Raw genomic sequence first — 17,289 nt, forward strand, 5'->3', positions numbered from 1 at the left:
GAGCTTGAAACATACAGCCTCAGGAATCATGAGTGTCCTTGTAGCGTCTCTGCTCATCTCTGTATCAGACACGTTGCTTTAGGACAGCTGTCTGACGGTACTCTCTGTGTAATCCATTATGGGGGTGTAATACAGCAGTAGAGAGACATATTAGGGCTGTAGAGATCAGCCAAGCTGTCAGGTGGGGAGACATCACAGGCAGATGAATGTGCTACAGACCAATATTCCATCTTGGGCAAATGACAGGGCAGCGCTGTCTAACCAACTGTTTAATACTGCGCCAGGCCAGGCGAAGAAGCAAGGCATCAGACTTGCAAATGTGAGTGTGAGGGAGAGAGAGAGCGTGTGTGTGTGTGTGTAACACCTTGACTCACATCAGACTTGCAAATAGGAGACATTTGGACACGGCCCCTGTTTACGTTTGTGTGCGCTCCCTGGCTCGTTGATGCATGGCACATGCAGATGAGCTGAACTTGTTAAAATCCCAGATTGAGCTTTCGGGAAAAGTTATCAACGCCATGCGTCAGCGCTGCTCGGCCGCGTGTCAGCTCCCATTTATCAGACAAACTGGCTTATTTATGTGTAGTTCAGTCTCGCTACTTCCCATCATGCAACAGGGATTGTTTGTGAGTGCCACGGATAGAAAAAGCCTGATGCATAATTTCTGTAAAAGAAAAATCCCACCTATCAAGCCACTAATATATTAGGTTGTTTTTCAATGGCGTTCTGTCGGCTCTGGCCCTTGAAGGTGTATCTCCACTGACTCGCATGGCTTGATAACACAGAGGGTGTTTAATGGAAGCCTCTCAAACATAATCCAGGTAGAATCAGGAATTCCCCAGGGCAGCTGTCTAGGACCCTTGCTTTTTTCCATTTTTACTAACGACATGCCACTGGCTTTGAGTAAAGCCAGTGTGTCTATGTAAACGGATGACTCAACACTAAACACGTCAGCTACTACAGCGACTGAAATAACTGCAACACTTAACAAAGAGTTGCAGTTCGTTTCGGAATGGGTGGCAAGGAATAAGTTAGTCCTGAATATTTCCAAAACTAAAAGCATTGTATTTGGGTCAAATCATTCACTAAACCCTAAACCTCAACTACATCTCGTAATAAATCATGTGGAAATTGAGCAAGTTGAGGTGACTAAACTGCTTGGAGTAACCCTGGATTGTAGACTGTCATGGTCAAAGCATATTGATACAACAGTAGCTAAGATGGGGAGAAGTCTGTCCATAATAAAGCGCTGCTCTGTCTTCTTAACAACACTATCAACAAGGCAGGTCCTACAGGCCCTAGTTTTGTCGCACCTAGACTACTGTTCAGTAGTCTGGTCAGGTGCCACAAAGAGGGACTTGGGAAAATTGCAGTTGGCTCAGAACAGGGCAGCACGGCTGGCCCTTAAAAGTACACGGAGAACTAACATTAATGACATGCATGTCAGTCTCTCCTGGCTCAGAGTGGAAGAGAGATTGACTTCATCACTGCTTGTTTTTGTAAGAGGTGTTGACAACCTGAATGTACCGAGCTGTCTGTTTGGAATACTGGCACACAGCTCAGACACCCATACCTAACCCACAAGACATGCCACCAGAGGTCTCTTTACAGTCCCCAAGTTCAGAACAGACTATGGGAGGTGCACAGTACTACATAGAGCCATGACTACATGGAACTCTATTCCACATCAGGTAACTGATGCAAGCAGTAGAATCAGATTTAAAAAACAGGTAAAAATACACCTTATGGAACAACGGGGACTGTGAAGAGACACACACAAGGGTATAGACACATGCATTCGCACACATTGTGATATTGTTGTATGGTGGTATTAAACATTTTGTATTGTAGATAGGTAGTGGTGTAATAATGTTATATGATGGACTGTTTTATATTTTGTTTTATATGTAATGTAAGTGCTTTAATATGTTTGGACCCCAGGAAGAGTAGCTGCTGCCAGCTAATGGGGATCCCTAATTAATACAAATACAATACTAAGTTGCAACACATTCAGATATTTTTCTCTGTGTCTCTGTGTGTAAGGGACCGTGAGACGGATAGAAGCTGTTTATCTCAAGGCCATCAGACTGTTAAATAGCCATCACTAGCACATTAGAGGCTACTGCCTATAGACTAGAAATCACTGGCCACTAAGAAATGGAACACTAGTCACTTTAATAGTGTTTACATATCTTGCATTACTCATCTCATATGTATATACTGTATTCTATAATATTCTACTGTATCTTAGTCCATGCCGCTCTGACATCGCTCGTCCATATATGTATATATTCTTAATTCCATTCCGTACATAGATTTGTGTGTATTGGGTATATGTTGTGAAATTATTAGATACTACTTGTTAGATGTCGGAGCTAGAAGCACAAGCATTTTGCTACACCTGTGTAATAACATCTGCTAAACACGTGTATGTGACAAATACAATTTGATTTAATTTGATTTTAAGGCCTCTGATTGCAGACAGCATTTCTTTGACTGCTGTCGTTCAGTCCCGAGAGAGAACAGATCCAGAACATTCTTTGAATTCATAAAACCATGTTCTCTCTCTCTCTCCATGCTCCATGTGCGCTCTCTCTCTGTCTGTCTGTCTGTCTGTCTCAACTCCACAGCCAGAACAGGAATGCAATGTGAGAGTCTTTCACCACTTGTTGTGTAAACTCACCCCAGGGTATCTCTCTCTCTTCTCCATCTCTCTCTCTTTCTGTCTGTTTCTGTCAGTCTGTGTCACTTTTAGAATCACTTTACTAAAATGTCAGGTGTCAGGGTTGCTGATGACCGAAATGATGGTGGTAGAGAAGAACATGATGACAGTTGGAAAGAGAAGGAGGCTTAGGTTAAAAGTAACATTTTTACATACCCATATAATCAATAGAGTAGAAATCAACAAGTGTGACCTTTTAACCTCGCCTAGCCAGTCCAAATGTTGTTGTTTGTTCAACTTCCTGTATTACGTTTGGTTCTCAGTGGCGAGGTTGACACCAATAGCTAAAACATTAGCAATATCCTTGCAACAAATGTTTTGTGGAGTATGATAAGGTAAGAAATCAGTACTATGTCATTTGAGGCGTTTCTTTCAATGTCCTTAAAAAAACATGAAGAAATCGATATTTTAAATCTTAGGTTTAGGTTAACTATTGTGTTAAGGTTATCTCTAAGGTTTAGGTTAACTGTTGGGTTTAAGTTAACTCTTGAATGTAATCAGTTGTATGACTGGTGTATTCCATCCTTTCCATGAACATTGTAGCAGATTCTCCTTATTCTCTGTTGTCCTTATTCTATGTTGTCCCCCTCTGGAGGTCCACTTGTATTAACATTACAACTGAATGCTTTGTTGTCAGCTATCTGTCTGACTGATGTGGGGTTGAGAAACTCTGAACGACTATGCTGGTGTGTGTCAGCATTAAAATGAGACATACATATGCAGCATCATCATTAGTGGAAGTCACAGAGGTGAAATGGGAATGTGTGTGTGTGTTTGTGTCAGAGTTTTGCTGGTCAGTGAAATGTGAGTATGTCTGTGTCTGAGTGGGCAGAGGGCAGTGTGGGTAAAGTGCGAACGAACCGCTCGATAGTAGACAGGAAAAGGAAACCAAAGTAAGAGTAGAGTTGGTGTGTGTGTGTGTCTAGACCTGATTGCTACGCTACACAACTCTCTCCTTTTTTAGATTTTCATCTGACACACAGCAGTGTTCCTCCCTCCCTCTCTCTCCCCGTTTCTCACTTTCTGTCTCTCTCTGATTCTCTTTTTCTCTCTCTCCCCTCTTCTATCATGCCCTCTCTGTTTTATCCCCCTCTCTCTCTCCCTCTTTCTTCAGTTTAATCTGTGCCTGTGAGAACCACCGCTGTGCCTAAACATCAGGAGAAAAGTCCTCCTTAATTGAAAAAAGTAATGAAACAACTCGTTAGTCAGTTGTTTATATACTGTATCTCCTTGGACAGTAGGTGATGGTTGTTGTTGTTGTTGTGCTCAGTCAGCGAGAAGAGAATCAGTAGTTAAGTGTTAGCGGCAGGTGTGTGAAGACTAGTGGAGAGTGTGTGTACGTGTGTGTGTCAGAGACCAACAGTTATCAGAGACTTTATGTTGTCTGCACAATTCTGAAAGAATCTCTGGACTCTACCAGTGTTTCCCAAACCTTTCCTGGACTACCCAATAGCCTCCTAACCCCCTAGCCTCCTATCCCCTCTAGCCTCCTAACCCCTCTAGCCTCCTATCCCCCTAGCCTCCTAACCCTCTAGCCTCCTAACCCTCTAGCCTCCTAACCCCCTAGCCTCCTAACCCCCTAGCCTCCTAACCCTCTAGCCTCCTAACCCTCTAGCCTCCTAACCCTCTAGCCTCCTAACCCTCTAGCCTCCTAACCCTCTAGCCTCCTAACCCTCTAGCCTCCTAACCCTCTAGCCTCCTAACTCCCTAGCCTCCTAACCCCCTAGCCTCCTAACCCTCTAGCCTCCTAACCCTCTAGCCTCCTAACCCTCTAGCCTCCTAACCCTCTAGCCTCCTAACCCCCTAGCCTCCTAACCCCCTAGCCTCCTATCCCCCTAGCCTCATATCCCTCTAGCCTCCAGCCTCCTATCCCTCTAGCCTCCTAACTCCCTAGCCTCCTAACCCCCTAGCCTCCTATCCCTCTAGCCTCCTAACCCCCTAGCCTCCTAACCCCCCAGCTTCCTAGCCCGCTAACCCCCTAGCCCCCGAGCCTCCTAACCCCCCAGCTTCCTAGCCCGCTAACCCCCTAGCCCCCGAGCCTCCTAACCCCCCAGCTTCCTAGCCCGCTAACCCCCTAGCCCCCGAGCCTCCTAGCCCCCTATCCATTCCACTTGATCTCTTCCAGTACCAGAACACCTGATTAGTCAACTAATCCCCAAGCCACTGACTTGTTGAATCAGGTGTTTTACTTCAGGGACCGTATTCATTAAGTGTCTTAGAGTAGGAGCAGGGCTCTAAAGTAGATTTTGCTATGCAACCAGCAGTTTAAATTTGGGAGCACTGTGCGACTATGAAAAAAATCTCCCAGATAATGATTTTTGCAATGATAAGGCTTGGCTGTACCGTTGTTTCAGAGTGCCCTAGAGAAACAAGTGAGTGCAGATTCGTTAGCATCAGTGGCGATTTTAGCATGTATATCTTGGTGGGGCAAACTCCCCAAATGTGTTTTTAATGCATGCCAGCAAAGCCACTACACAACACTAAACAATACATTAATTGGACTATAACGGTGACAAACGGTGCCCACAAACTGTTAGGGCCTACATAAAGCTGTCCCAACAGCAGGGTCCCAACAGCAGTCCCAACACTTTACAACTGTTACACCTGGCTATCAGCGGAGCCTTGTCTGGTAGCGAAACAGTTCATTCAGCCTCATTTACTGCCTTTAAAAAAAACATAGCTGAAATGGCTGACTTGCTTAAACAAATGTGGTTTCTACTGACAATTGAGATGTACAAACTATGGCATAAGGGGATGAGGTGCGGATAAGAGTAAATCCATAATTTCAATTAAGACATTAATGAGTGAGCTAGGACGGACGTAGTCAATATAACTATTTGTTCAGCACTTTTGAAATGTACAGTGACAGAATTCAGAACATGGGCCGTTCTTACAGTATTCTCCCTGTACACCAAGTCACAACCGTAGGATAAATAAAGGGGGCATATAAGCAGACAATGAAAGCTCTTACAATATTTGATGATACCATTTTTCTAAAACAGGCTATAGGCTACATGTGCACCACAAAGTCAGAACAGAAGGCTAAATTATGAGGGGAAAAGGGACCAAATTATTAGGGTGAGGTACATGGGCTACTAACAGCTTACTACACAACATACACTTAGTTTTACTTTCTTAAATACAGTATACATATCTCCCTGGCATATTACATCATTTATGCAGCAGCATACAATACATTCTTGGACTCACCTTTTTGTGCTGTGCTCACTTGAACAGGAAGGTGGCGCGGTGGTCCTTCGTGGGAAAGTTTTGTCATCAAACTTTGTCATCAAAGTCTGGCATTCTCTGGATTGATGGTGTTTTCAAGACAACTGGGAACTCAGGAAAAAAACAAGGGCGAATCATTACATTAGTGATCTTCAGGTCAGAGCTCTAGAAAGAGCATGGCCAATGATGTTGAATGTTTATCCTTTTAAGCTTGGAAAAGAGACCCTTAAACCCAGACTTGGACCACACATCCACTCCACTGAATAGCAGCCTAGTGATTGCTTTGCTTCTTTCCAAACCACTCATTGTTGAATTTGTGATTTCCAACTTGTTGTGTAATGTTTATGTCCAATGGCCGATGAGCACCGATACGTTTTATCTATAATTTCTCTTCATCATTTCTCTTCATATGACAAAGATTGAAAAGGATTTGCCAGTAGATTGTCGACTTGATTCGTGATGATGACTGCTAGCTTGCTAGCTAAGATTTTGAAAGTATGATGTTGACATGATCAGTCCAATCAAAGCTACTGTAGATATAACGTGATTTGACGTCATTTTATCTGTGGCCAATGACCTTGAGCCTTCTTGGATGGGCACTTCTAATGTAACTCTATGGCAGAACCCAAGGGGCTTGAATTTTCGAGCTCTCCCCGTAGATTTTGCGGTAACGTAATGTCCCCATGAGTGACAGAACACTGAGCCAATCACTGCGCAACTAGAGAACATTACCAACCCCTACGCTCCGTATTTTCCGCTGGTTGCCCCACCACCACAGAAAGCACTGAGCTAGGCTGAAACACCTGCATTTTGGAGCTACCTCAAGAAAGCAAAAAAGAGACCATGTTTGTATGTGGCTTTATTAACTCAATGATATATATATATTTTTTTACATTGTTTGCAAACTCATATGTGACACGTATTAATGCCAAAATAAAGTGCCAAAAAAATGACCCTGACAAAGTTGTCCACTGGTTAACATCACGGTTGCACCATTACTCTAGTGAAAACTGCTTGCTTCTAGCCCAACCAGGTCCAAAGATCTTACCCATATTACCGGCGCAACATTTTTATCTTCTATTGCGGATCGCCGGGACCGCATTTTGACACACTCGCGTCGTTAACCATTTGTTTACACTTTCTTCAGTCATGTTACCTCATTGGCTAGCTAGCTAACAACCTGGTAAATTGACCAGTATATCCAAAAATGTGGGGGCACAGAAAGAAAGGAAAAGGGATAGCTTCTTCAGGAGATAAATGAATGAATGAATGAATGACAGATCTCTTGCATGTCATCATCACAAACCTGACATTTTTAAAGAGTTTGTAAAGTGTTCAATGCAATGCATCTGAATAGGAAAATAGTGATTTTACACAATGTAGAAACCTAATATTCCACAAATGACTTTGACATTTCAATGACAGGTATTCATATCAACATTTTTGTCACGGTTCAGACAGACGACCAGAGGACCACAATTGCGTCACACCAGAAAGTTTATTAAACTTAAGGGAAAAGGGAAGTAGGGAGTGAATGAAGGCTCCAGGGGTAACAGGGATCCCGTCCAATGCGCTGGGTCTGTGCCCCCCCCAGTGGCAGCGATGCGTCCTATGAAGCCGGTGGTGGGTGGTCCAGAAGTCCTGGGGGGGGGAGACACAGACACAACAGGGCGGAATGAAACCAGGCAGCAGTACAGTTCAAGGGAAATCCAAAATACGTAGTAGCAAGGCAGAAGGCTGGTCAGAGTTACCGGGATTGAAGAGTAGTCAGGAGTCGTAATGGCAGAAGCAGGTCTGGATCTCCTGAGGCAGAAGAGTATCCAACAAACAGGCAGGTCCGGGGTCACAAAACCAGGGTGAGCCAGAAGCGCGAGCAAACAGGTTCCGGGTGTGAGCTTTGCAGACGATCTGACACCGGAGAGCTGAAAGACAGGGCCTTAAATACTGGGAGAGGTAGTGGGTAATGCAGCGCAGCTGGCAGAGTAATTAGAGCAGAGCAGAGCAGGGACAGGTGGAGCTAGTTAGGCTGAGTAGAGAGAGTGGTGAGCAGAGTGGAAGAAAATTAAGGTGGTAACCCGGTGGAGTGAGAGGCCCATGACAGAACCCCCCCCCCAAGGGACGGCCCCAGAAGTCCCAAGAGCAACACCACGCCGGGCGGGAGGAGGGGAGCCGGAGGAGGGCTAGAACTCCTCCGAACGGTCCGAGTGAACGTCCTCATCCTCGGAGGAAGCCGGAGGGCCGTGGTCGGGAGATGGGACAGGTCCCGAGACAGGATCAGGCACAGGACAGGAAGCCGAGCGGGCCGGACGGTTAGGGACCCCTCTGGGGCGGCCCCTACGGATTGCAGGTTGATCAGGATGCCGTTGGTGGAAAGCGGTGATGAGAGTCCTATCCACAATCCGACTAGCTGGCACCCAGGTCCTTTCCTCAGGTCCATAGCCCTCCCAGTCAATGAGGTACTGGAGACCCCTACCCCTCCGTCTGGACCGAAGCAGGCGGCGGACGGTGTAAACCAGACCACCATCGACGAGCCGTGGAGGAGGAGGACCAGGCGCAGCAGGGACCAGCGGACTCTCATGGATGGGCTTAATCTTAGACACATGGAAAGTGGGGTGCACCCTCAGGGAATTAGGCAGTTGGAGCCGGACAGCAGTTGGGCTAATCACTCTTATGATAGGGAATGGGCCAATGAACCGAGGTGCCAGCTTCTGCGACTCCACCCTGAGTGGCAGGTTCTTCGATGACAACCACACCCTTTGACCAACATGGTAGGTGGGAGCAGGAATTCTCCGACGGTTGGCCCCGGTAGTGTAGCTGGCAACGGATTTGAGGAGTGTGGCTCGGGCTTGTGACCAGGTGCGGCGACATCGACGGGCAAAAGCAAGTGCAGATGGGCAAGTAACCTCCTCTTCCTGGCTGGCAAATAGAGGAGGCTGGTATCCATAAACACATTGGAAAGGGGACATACCGATGGCAGAGCAGGTCAGAGAATTGTGTGCGTACTCCACCCATGTCAATTGCTGCGACCAGGAGTGGGGGTTGCGTGAAGTCATGCATCGCAGTGCCTTCTCGAGCTCCTGATTAGCCCGCTCTGACTGCCCATTGGATTGGGGATGGAATCCGGAAGTCAGACTGACTGTGGCTCCCAGCAGGTGACAGAACTCCTTCCAAAAAGCGGAGGAGAATTGTGGACCACGGTCAGAAACTACATCCTTTGGCAGTCCGTGGATCCGGAAGACGTGTTCCAGGACCACCTGGGCGGTCTCCTTGGCGGTTGGGAGCTTGGGGAGGGGAATGAAGTGTGCCATCTTGCTGAAACGGTCAACGATGGTGAGAATGACGGTCATGCCACTTGAAGGGGGCAGCCCCGTGACAAAGTCAAGGGCGATGTGAGACCAGGGACGTCTGGGCACAGGCAGGGGCTGCAGCAATCCGGCTGGGGGCTGGCAGGACGACTTGTGTTGGTTGCAGATGGGGCAGGCTTGGACGAATTCCCGTACATCCTTCCTCAGAGAGGGCCACCAGAACCTCTGGGCGAGCAGGTTGTAAGTGCGGGTGGAGCCAGGGTGACAAGCTAGGCGGGAGTCATGTCCCCACTGAACGACCTGGGACCTCAGGTCTTCGGGGACAAAAAGGCGGTCAGCTGGGCAAGTGCTGGGACCTGGCTGGTTACGGAGAGCCTCCAGCACCTGTTCCTCAACAGCCCAGGTCAGAGCTGCAACGATGCAGGGACTTGGCAGAATCGACACAGGGTCCTTGGAGGGGGTGTCATCCTTCTGGAATTGACGGGAGAGGGCGTCTGGCTTGGTGTTGCGTGATCCAGGCCGGTATGACAGAGTGAAATTAAACCTGGTGAAGAACAGGGCCCAGCGGGACTGCCTGGAGTTCAACCGTTTGGCCGTGCGGATGTACTCCAAGTTCTTATGATCGGTCCAAACGAGAAATGGAATGGTGGACCCCTCCAGCCAGTGACGCCACTCCTCCAAGGCAAGCTTCACTGCCAGCAGCTCACGGTTCCCTATGTCGTAATTGCACTCAGAGGGGGACAACCGACGTGAGAAAAAGGCACAGGGATGGAGCTTCCTATCCTCCGCAGCCCACTGAGAAATCACAGCACCAACTCCCACATCCGAGGCGTCCACCTCCACAATGAATTGCCGGTCCACATCAGGCATCTGGAGGATGGGAGCGGAGGTGAACCTCACCTTGAGGGTACTGAAGGCTTTGTCGGCTGCTGGGGTCCAGGTGAAGGGTTGCTTGGTGCTGGTTAGAGCAGTGAGAGGGGCAGCAACGGTACTGTAGTTCCGGATAAACTTCCTATAGAAGTTAGCAAACCCCAGAAACTGTTGCAGCTTCTTTCTGTTCTCCGGAACTGGCCATGAAGTGACTGCTGATACTTTGGCAGGATCCATTTGGATACTTCCCTCTGCCACTATGTACCCCAGGAAGGCCACTGTCTTGACGTGAAACTCACATTTCTCTGCCTTGGCGTAGAGGGAATTCTCCAGAAGACGATGAAGGACTTGCTGGACATGGCGGGTGTGTTCAGACAGGTTTCTGGAGTAGATTAAGATGTCATCCAGGTAAACGAAGACAAACTTGTTTAACATGTCCCGCAGTACATCATTCACTAGAGCCTGGAACACAGCAGGAGCATTGGTGAGGCCAAAAGGCATAACCAGATACTCGTAGTGGCCTGTTGGTGTATTGAATGCGGTTTTCCATTCATCTCCCTCCCGGATCCGCACTAGGTGGTAAGCGTTTCTGAGATCCAACTTGGTAAAAACAGTGGCTCCCTGGAGCAACTCAAAAGCAGAGGTGAGCAGAGGCAGAGGGTAACGGTTTTTCACTGTGATGTCGTTGAGTCCCCTGTAGTCGATGCAGGGGCGAAGAGATCCGTCCTTCTTCCCCACAAAGAAGAAGCCAGCACCAGCAGGAGATGAAGATGAACGGATTAATCCTGCGGACAGAGAGCCATTGATGTAGTCCTCCATGGACTTTCTTTCAGGAGCAGACAACGAATAAAGACGACCCTTTGGAGGAGCTGTTCCAGGGAGGAGGTCGATGGCACAGTCGTACGGTCGGTGAGGGGGCAGAGATGTGGCTCTTGCTTTGTTAAACACCTCTCTGAGACCATGGTAGCATTCTGGGACATTGGAGAGGTCAGGAGCGGAGTTAGTAGGTACTGGCCGAGGGGGTAGTGCGGCAGCAAGCAGGCAGGTTCGGTGGCAGTCCTCTCCCCACTCCCTGATCACCCCGGTCACCCAGTCGAGCTGAGGGTTGTGCCGGCGGAGCCATGGGTAACCCAGGATGAGGGGTTGGCCTGGAGAGGGGAGCAGGTGAAACTGGATAGTTTCTTGATGGTTTCCGGACAGACCCATCGAGACCGGGGCCGTGACATGAGTGACCGATCCGAGTAAGTGTCCGTCCAGTGCCCGGGCAGGAATAGGAGGTGTCAAACGGAGGTTCTCCAGTCCCAGTTGGCGTGCCAGCTTGATGTCCATTATGTTGGCTTCGGCGCCAGAATCCACCAGAGCAGCCAGGGTGTGAGTTGAGTCAGAGAGGCGGAGGTGAACTTGCAGCAGGGGTTTGCGGTCGGAGGACTGGATGGTCATTGAACTCAACCGGACTCCCCCTATGCCCGGTGAGCTTCGGCCCTTTAAAGGGCAGGTTACCACACGATGTCCATCACCTCCACAATAGAGGCAGAGGTTTGAGGTGAAGCGGCGCTGGCGCTCTGCAGGAGTGAGGGAGGCTCGCCCAATCTCCATAGGCTCAGACTGATCAAGCTGACCTGGGTGAGTGGCAGTAGATGACAGGAGCCCAGTCGGATCTCTCCGAATGCCGGTAGTAGGTGGACCTTGGCGCCCCCTCTCACGACGACGGGTCTGTATCCTTCTGTCGATCCTGACAGTCAGTGCGATGGCTTCATCAAGAGTGGAAGGCAGTTCATGGGAGACCAACTCGTCCTTGATATAGTCAGCCAAACTATGGAAGAACGCGTCCACCAACGATGGTGTGTTCCAAGAACTTCGTCTAGCCAGGGTTCGGAAGTCGATGGAATGGTCTGCGACTGTACGTCTGCCTTGTCGAATACTGAACAGTTCACGAGACGCCTCTGCGGTGGGTGAATCCAGGTCAAACACCTTCAGCATCTCCTCAGCAAACAGGTCGAAGGTTGCACATGCGGGGGTTTGACGTTCGAACTCTGCTGTTCCCCAGAGTCGAGCTCGGCCCGTCAGGTGAGTGATGGCATACCCAACTTTAGCCCCCTCCGTGGCGAAGGTCCTTGGCTGCAAGGAGAACTGAAGTCGGCAGCTAGTCAGGAATGGCCGGACCTGGGTTGAATCGCCGTTGAACCGCTCGGGGTTTCCAATCTTGGGTTCCGGAGCAGCGGCTGCAATGACCGGGGCAGGTAACTCGGGGGCTGGGCTGGTGGGCAGACTGGCTGGGGTAAGGTTGGTGAGGAGTTGAATGATCATGGCGAGTTGTTGTTGCTGCTGCTGGAACTGCTGCTCATGCTCATCGGTTTCCATGTCGGGGAAAGTGTGCGCTGAGTCCATAATGGTCAGATCGTACTGTCACGGTTCAGACAGACGACCAGAGGACCACAATTGCGTCACACCAGAAAGTTTATTAAACTTAAGGGAAAAGGGAAGTAGGGAGTGAATGAAGGCTCCAGGGGTAACAGGGATCCCGTCCAATGCGCTGGGTCTGTGCCCCCCCCAGTGGCAGCGATGCGTCCTATGAAGCCGGTGGTGGGTGGTCCAGAAGTCCTGGGGGGGGGAGACACAGACACAACAGGGCGGAATGAAACCAGGCAGCAGTACAGTTCAAGGGAAATCCAAAATACGTAGTAGCAAGGCAGAAGGCTGGTCAGAGTTACCGGGATTGAAGAGTAGTCAGGAGTCGTAATGGCAGAAGCAGGTCTGGATCTCCTGAGGCAGAAGAGTATCCAACAAACAGGCAGGTCCGGGGTCACAAAACCAGGGTGAGCCAGAAGCGCGAGCAAACAGGTTCCGGGTGTGAGCTTTGCAGACGATCTGACACCGGAGAGCTGAAAGACAGGGCCTTAAATACTGGGAGAGGTAGTGGGTAATGCAGCGCAGCTGGCAGAGTAATTAGAGCAGAGCAGAGCAGGGACAGGTGGAGCTAGTTAGGCTGAGTAGAGAGAGTGGTGAGCAGAGTGGAAGAAAATTAAGGTGGTAACCCGGTGGAGTGAGAGGCCCATGACAATTTTAGCTTTTATAATAAACTATTGTGTTTACAGTGTTACATGTTAGTTTCTAGGGCACAGCATGTGCTTCAAAAGTAGCTAGAATTCAGATAGGCCCAGTATAGGCTGTATCTCAATCAATTTAAGTATTCTTATTTTCTGGTGCTCCTAAGTGCTACCAATAAAAATGTTTTGTTTAGAGCCCTGGTTGTAGCCCTGCGGAGTGCTGATCTAGGATCAGGTCCCCCCTGTCCATGTAATCTTATTTATTGTGATCTAAAATGCCAAAATGATCCTAAATCAGCACTTTTACTCCGAGACGCTTGATACATACGGCCCCGCAGGGCTACAACCAAATTGTGGAACGTCTGGGGGTCCTCATGGAGAGGTTAGAGAAATACTGCTCTATACTGTAAATAGAGAGGGAGATTAATGTATGTATTTATTTTAAAAATTCAAATGCAATTTGCCAGATATAATTGGAAAAAAGACCACCTGGTTGTCAGATTGTGCATGTGTAGAACAACATGTCAGATGGAGAGATCAAAGTCAAGTGGAAGCCCTAGATCCGCTGATATACATTTACATTTTAGTCATTTAGCAGACGCTCTTATCCAGAGCGACTTACAGTTAGTGAATATATATATTTTTTTTTTACAGTGCATTCAGAAAGTAAACAGACCCCTTGACTTTTTCCACATTTTGTTACGTTACAGCCTTATTCTAAAATGACAAAGCAAAAACAGGTTTGTAGAAATTCCTGTATAAAAAAAAAAAAAGGAAATATTACATTTACATAAGTATTCAGACCCTTTACTCAGTACTTTGTTGAAGCACCTTTGGCAGCGATTACAGCCTTGAGTCTTCTTGGGTATGACGCTACAAGCTTGGCACACCTATATTTGGGGAGTTTCTCCCATTCTTCTCTGCAGATCCTCTCAAGCTCTGTCAGGTTGGATGGGGAGCGTCGCTGCACAGCTATTTTCAGGTCTCTCCAGAGATGTTCGATCGGGTTCAAGTTCGGGCGTTGGCTGGGCCACTCAAGGACAAACAGAGACTTGTCCCGAAGCCACTCCTGCGTTGTCTTGGCTGTGTGCTTAGGGTCATTGTCCTGTTGGAAGGTGAACCTTCGACCCAGTCTGAGATCCTGAGCGCTCTGGAGCAGGTTTTCATCAAGTATCTCTCTGTACTTTGCTCCGTTCATCTTTTCCTTGATCCTGACTTGTCTCCCAGTCCCTGCCACTGAAAAACATCCCCACAGCATGATGCAGCCACCACCATGCTTCACCGTAGGGATGGTGCCAGGTTTCCTCCAGACGTGACACTTGACATTCAGGCCAAAGAGTTTAATCTTGGTTTCATCAGACCAGAGAATCTTGTTTCTCATGGTCTGGGAGTCCTTTAGGTGCCTTTTGGTAAACTCCAAGCGGGCTGTCATGTGGCTTTTACTGAGGAGTGGCTTCCGTCTGGCCACTCTACCATAAAGGCCTGATTGGTGGAGTGTTGCAGAGATGGTTGTCCTTCTGGAAGTTTCTCCCATCTCCACAGAGGAACTCTGGAGCTCTGTCAGAGTGACCATCGGGTTCTTGGTCACCTCCCTGACGAAGGCCCTTCCCCCCGATTGCTCAGTTTGGCCGGGCGGCCAGCTCTAGGAAGCGTCTTGGGGGTTCCACACTTCTTCCATTTATGAATGATGGAGGCCACTGTGTTCTTGGGGACCTTCAATGCTGCAGAAATGTTTTGGTACCCTTCCCCAGATCTGTGCCTCAACACAATCCTGTCTCGGAGGTCTACGGACAATTCCTTTGACCTCATGGCTTGGTTTTTGCTTTGACATGCACTGTCAACTGTGGGACCTTTATATAGACAGGTGTGTGCCTTTCCAAATCATGTCCAACCAATTGAATTTACCACAGGTGGACTCCAATCAAGTCGTAGAAACATCTCAAGGATGATCAATGGAAACACGATGCACCTGAGCTCAATTTCGAGTCTCATAGCAAAGAGTCTTTTTTATTTTTTATAATTGTAAACATTTCTAAAAACCTGTTTTCCCTTCTCATTATGAGGTATTATGTGTAGATTGATGAGGATTATAAAAATAAAAAAAATCAATTGTAGAATAAGGCTGTAACGTAACAAAATGTGGAAAAAGTTAAGGGGTCTGAATACTTTCCGAATGCACTGTACAGTAACCAGCATATGGACCCCCATAACTAGCATATGGATTCCCATCTCATTAATTTTTTTACACACACACACACACACACACACAGCATAGGAGTCACAGGATGTCATCAGCTAAAGGGGTTTAAAGTGAACCATAGAAGTGCTACAGGGGATTCCTTTAGAATGTTATCTACCAAACCACCTGTCCTCTGATATGTCTGTTCCTTCTTCAACCAGCTGCATGTTATATTGTGCGTGTGGAAACATTTTCAAACAGTTCTCAAACTCAAAGTCATGTTTCCTAGCCCTGTGTTCGTAGGTTTCATCATCTGCTGCATTTGTGTGTGTGTGTATCTCCTCTGTGTGTGTGTGTGTGTGTGTGTATCTCCTTCGTGTGTGTGTGTATCTCTGTGTGTGTGTGTCTCTCTGTGTGTGTGTGTGTATCTCCTCCGTGTGTGTGTGTCTCTCTGTGTGTGTGTGTCTCCTCCGTGTGTGTGTGTGTTTGTGTACATGCTGCGTTTTTTCATCACACTAACATTTCTGTTCTTTCATCTCCTTCTTCTTTCAGATTGAACTGTGTTGCGTTGCTCCAGGACCTATTACGTACTCACTTACTTTCTTCTCTCTAACTAATGAGACGATTTTCCCTCTCCATTTCCCTCTCCATTTCCCTCTCATTTTCATTACATTTTACATTTTCTTATCCAGAGCGACTTACAAATTGGTGCATTCACCTTATGATAGCCAGTGGGACAACCTCTTTACAATATATATATATTTTTTAAATATTTTTTTGGGGGGTGGGGTAAGGGGGGGTAGAAGGATTACTTTATCCTATCCCAGGTATTCCTTAAAGAGGTGGGGTTTCAAGTGTCTCCGGAAGGTGGTGAGTGACTCCGCTGTCCTGGCGTCGTGAGGGAGCTTGTTCCACCATTGGGGTGCCAGAGCAGCGAACAGTTTTGACTGGGCTGAGCGGGAACTGTGCTTCTGCAGAGGTAGGGGGGCTAGCAGGCCAGAGGTGGATGAACGCAATGCCCTCGTTTGGGTATAGGGACTGATCAGAGCCTGAAGGTACGGAGGTGCCGTTCACCTCACAGCTCCGTAGGCAAGCACCATGGTCTTGTAGCAGATGCGAGCTTCAACTGGAAGCCAGTGGAGTGTGCGGAGGAGCGGGGTGACGTGTTGTCCAGGGTCACGCCAAGGCTCTTTGCACTCTAGGAGGAGGACACAATGGATTTGTCAACCGTGATGGCGAGATCATGGAGCGGGCAGTCCTTCCCCGGGAGGAAGAGCAGCTCCGTCTTGCCGAGGTTCAGCTTGAGGTGGTGATCCGTCATCCACACTGATATGTCTGCCAGACATGCAGAGATGCGATTCGCCACCTGGTTATCAGAAGGGGGAAAGGAGAAGATTAATTGTGTGTCGTCTGCGTAGCAATGATAGGAGAGGCCATGTGAGGATATGACAGAGCCAAGGTGTATAGCGAGAATAGGAGAGGGCCTAGAACTGAGCCCTGGGGGACACCAGTGGTGAGAGCACGTGGTGCGGAGACAGATTCTCGCCACGCCACCTGGTAGGAGCGACCTGTCAGGTAGGACGCAATCCAAGAGTGAGCCGCGCCGGAGATGCCCAACTTGGAGAGGGTGGAGAGGAGGATTTTGTATGATGTCTTTCACCCATTGAAACAAGTCACACACACTGCGTTGTGGGGGGTGGAGGGAGGGAGGGGGGGGGGGGGTGCGTGTGTGTGTGTCTGTGTGTGTTGAAGTGTGTGGTTTAAAGTGTGGTTGCTGGTTGCTTCTCAGGTGTGTGCTCAAGGGTTAATAAATGTCAGAACTTCCAAGCTCCTCGCGCGTGTGTCAGTGTGTTTGTGTCCGTCCGTGCGTGCGTGTGTCTGTGCGTGTGTGTGTCTGTGCGTGTGTGTGTCCGTGTGTGTGTGTGTCTGTGCGTGTGT

At 48.4% G+C, this 17,289-nt stretch overlaps 1 protein-coding gene across 1 annotated transcript in view; it reads left to right on the forward strand.

Annotated features, from left to right (window-relative positions):
• Positions 1–17,289, forward strand: part of LOC311111407 (cell migration-inducing and hyaluronan-binding protein-like) — a gene marked incomplete at its 3' end in the record, with an annotated part of 102,053 nt that overhangs the window by 35,699 nt on the left and 49,065 nt on the right. The window lies entirely within an intron of this gene.

This window comes from Coregonus lavaretus (assembly GCF_964263955.1).
Source record: "Coregonus lavaretus genome assembly, chromosome: 37".
Classification (NCBI taxonomy): Eukaryota; Metazoa; Chordata; class Actinopteri; order Salmoniformes; family Salmonidae; genus Coregonus; species Coregonus lavaretus.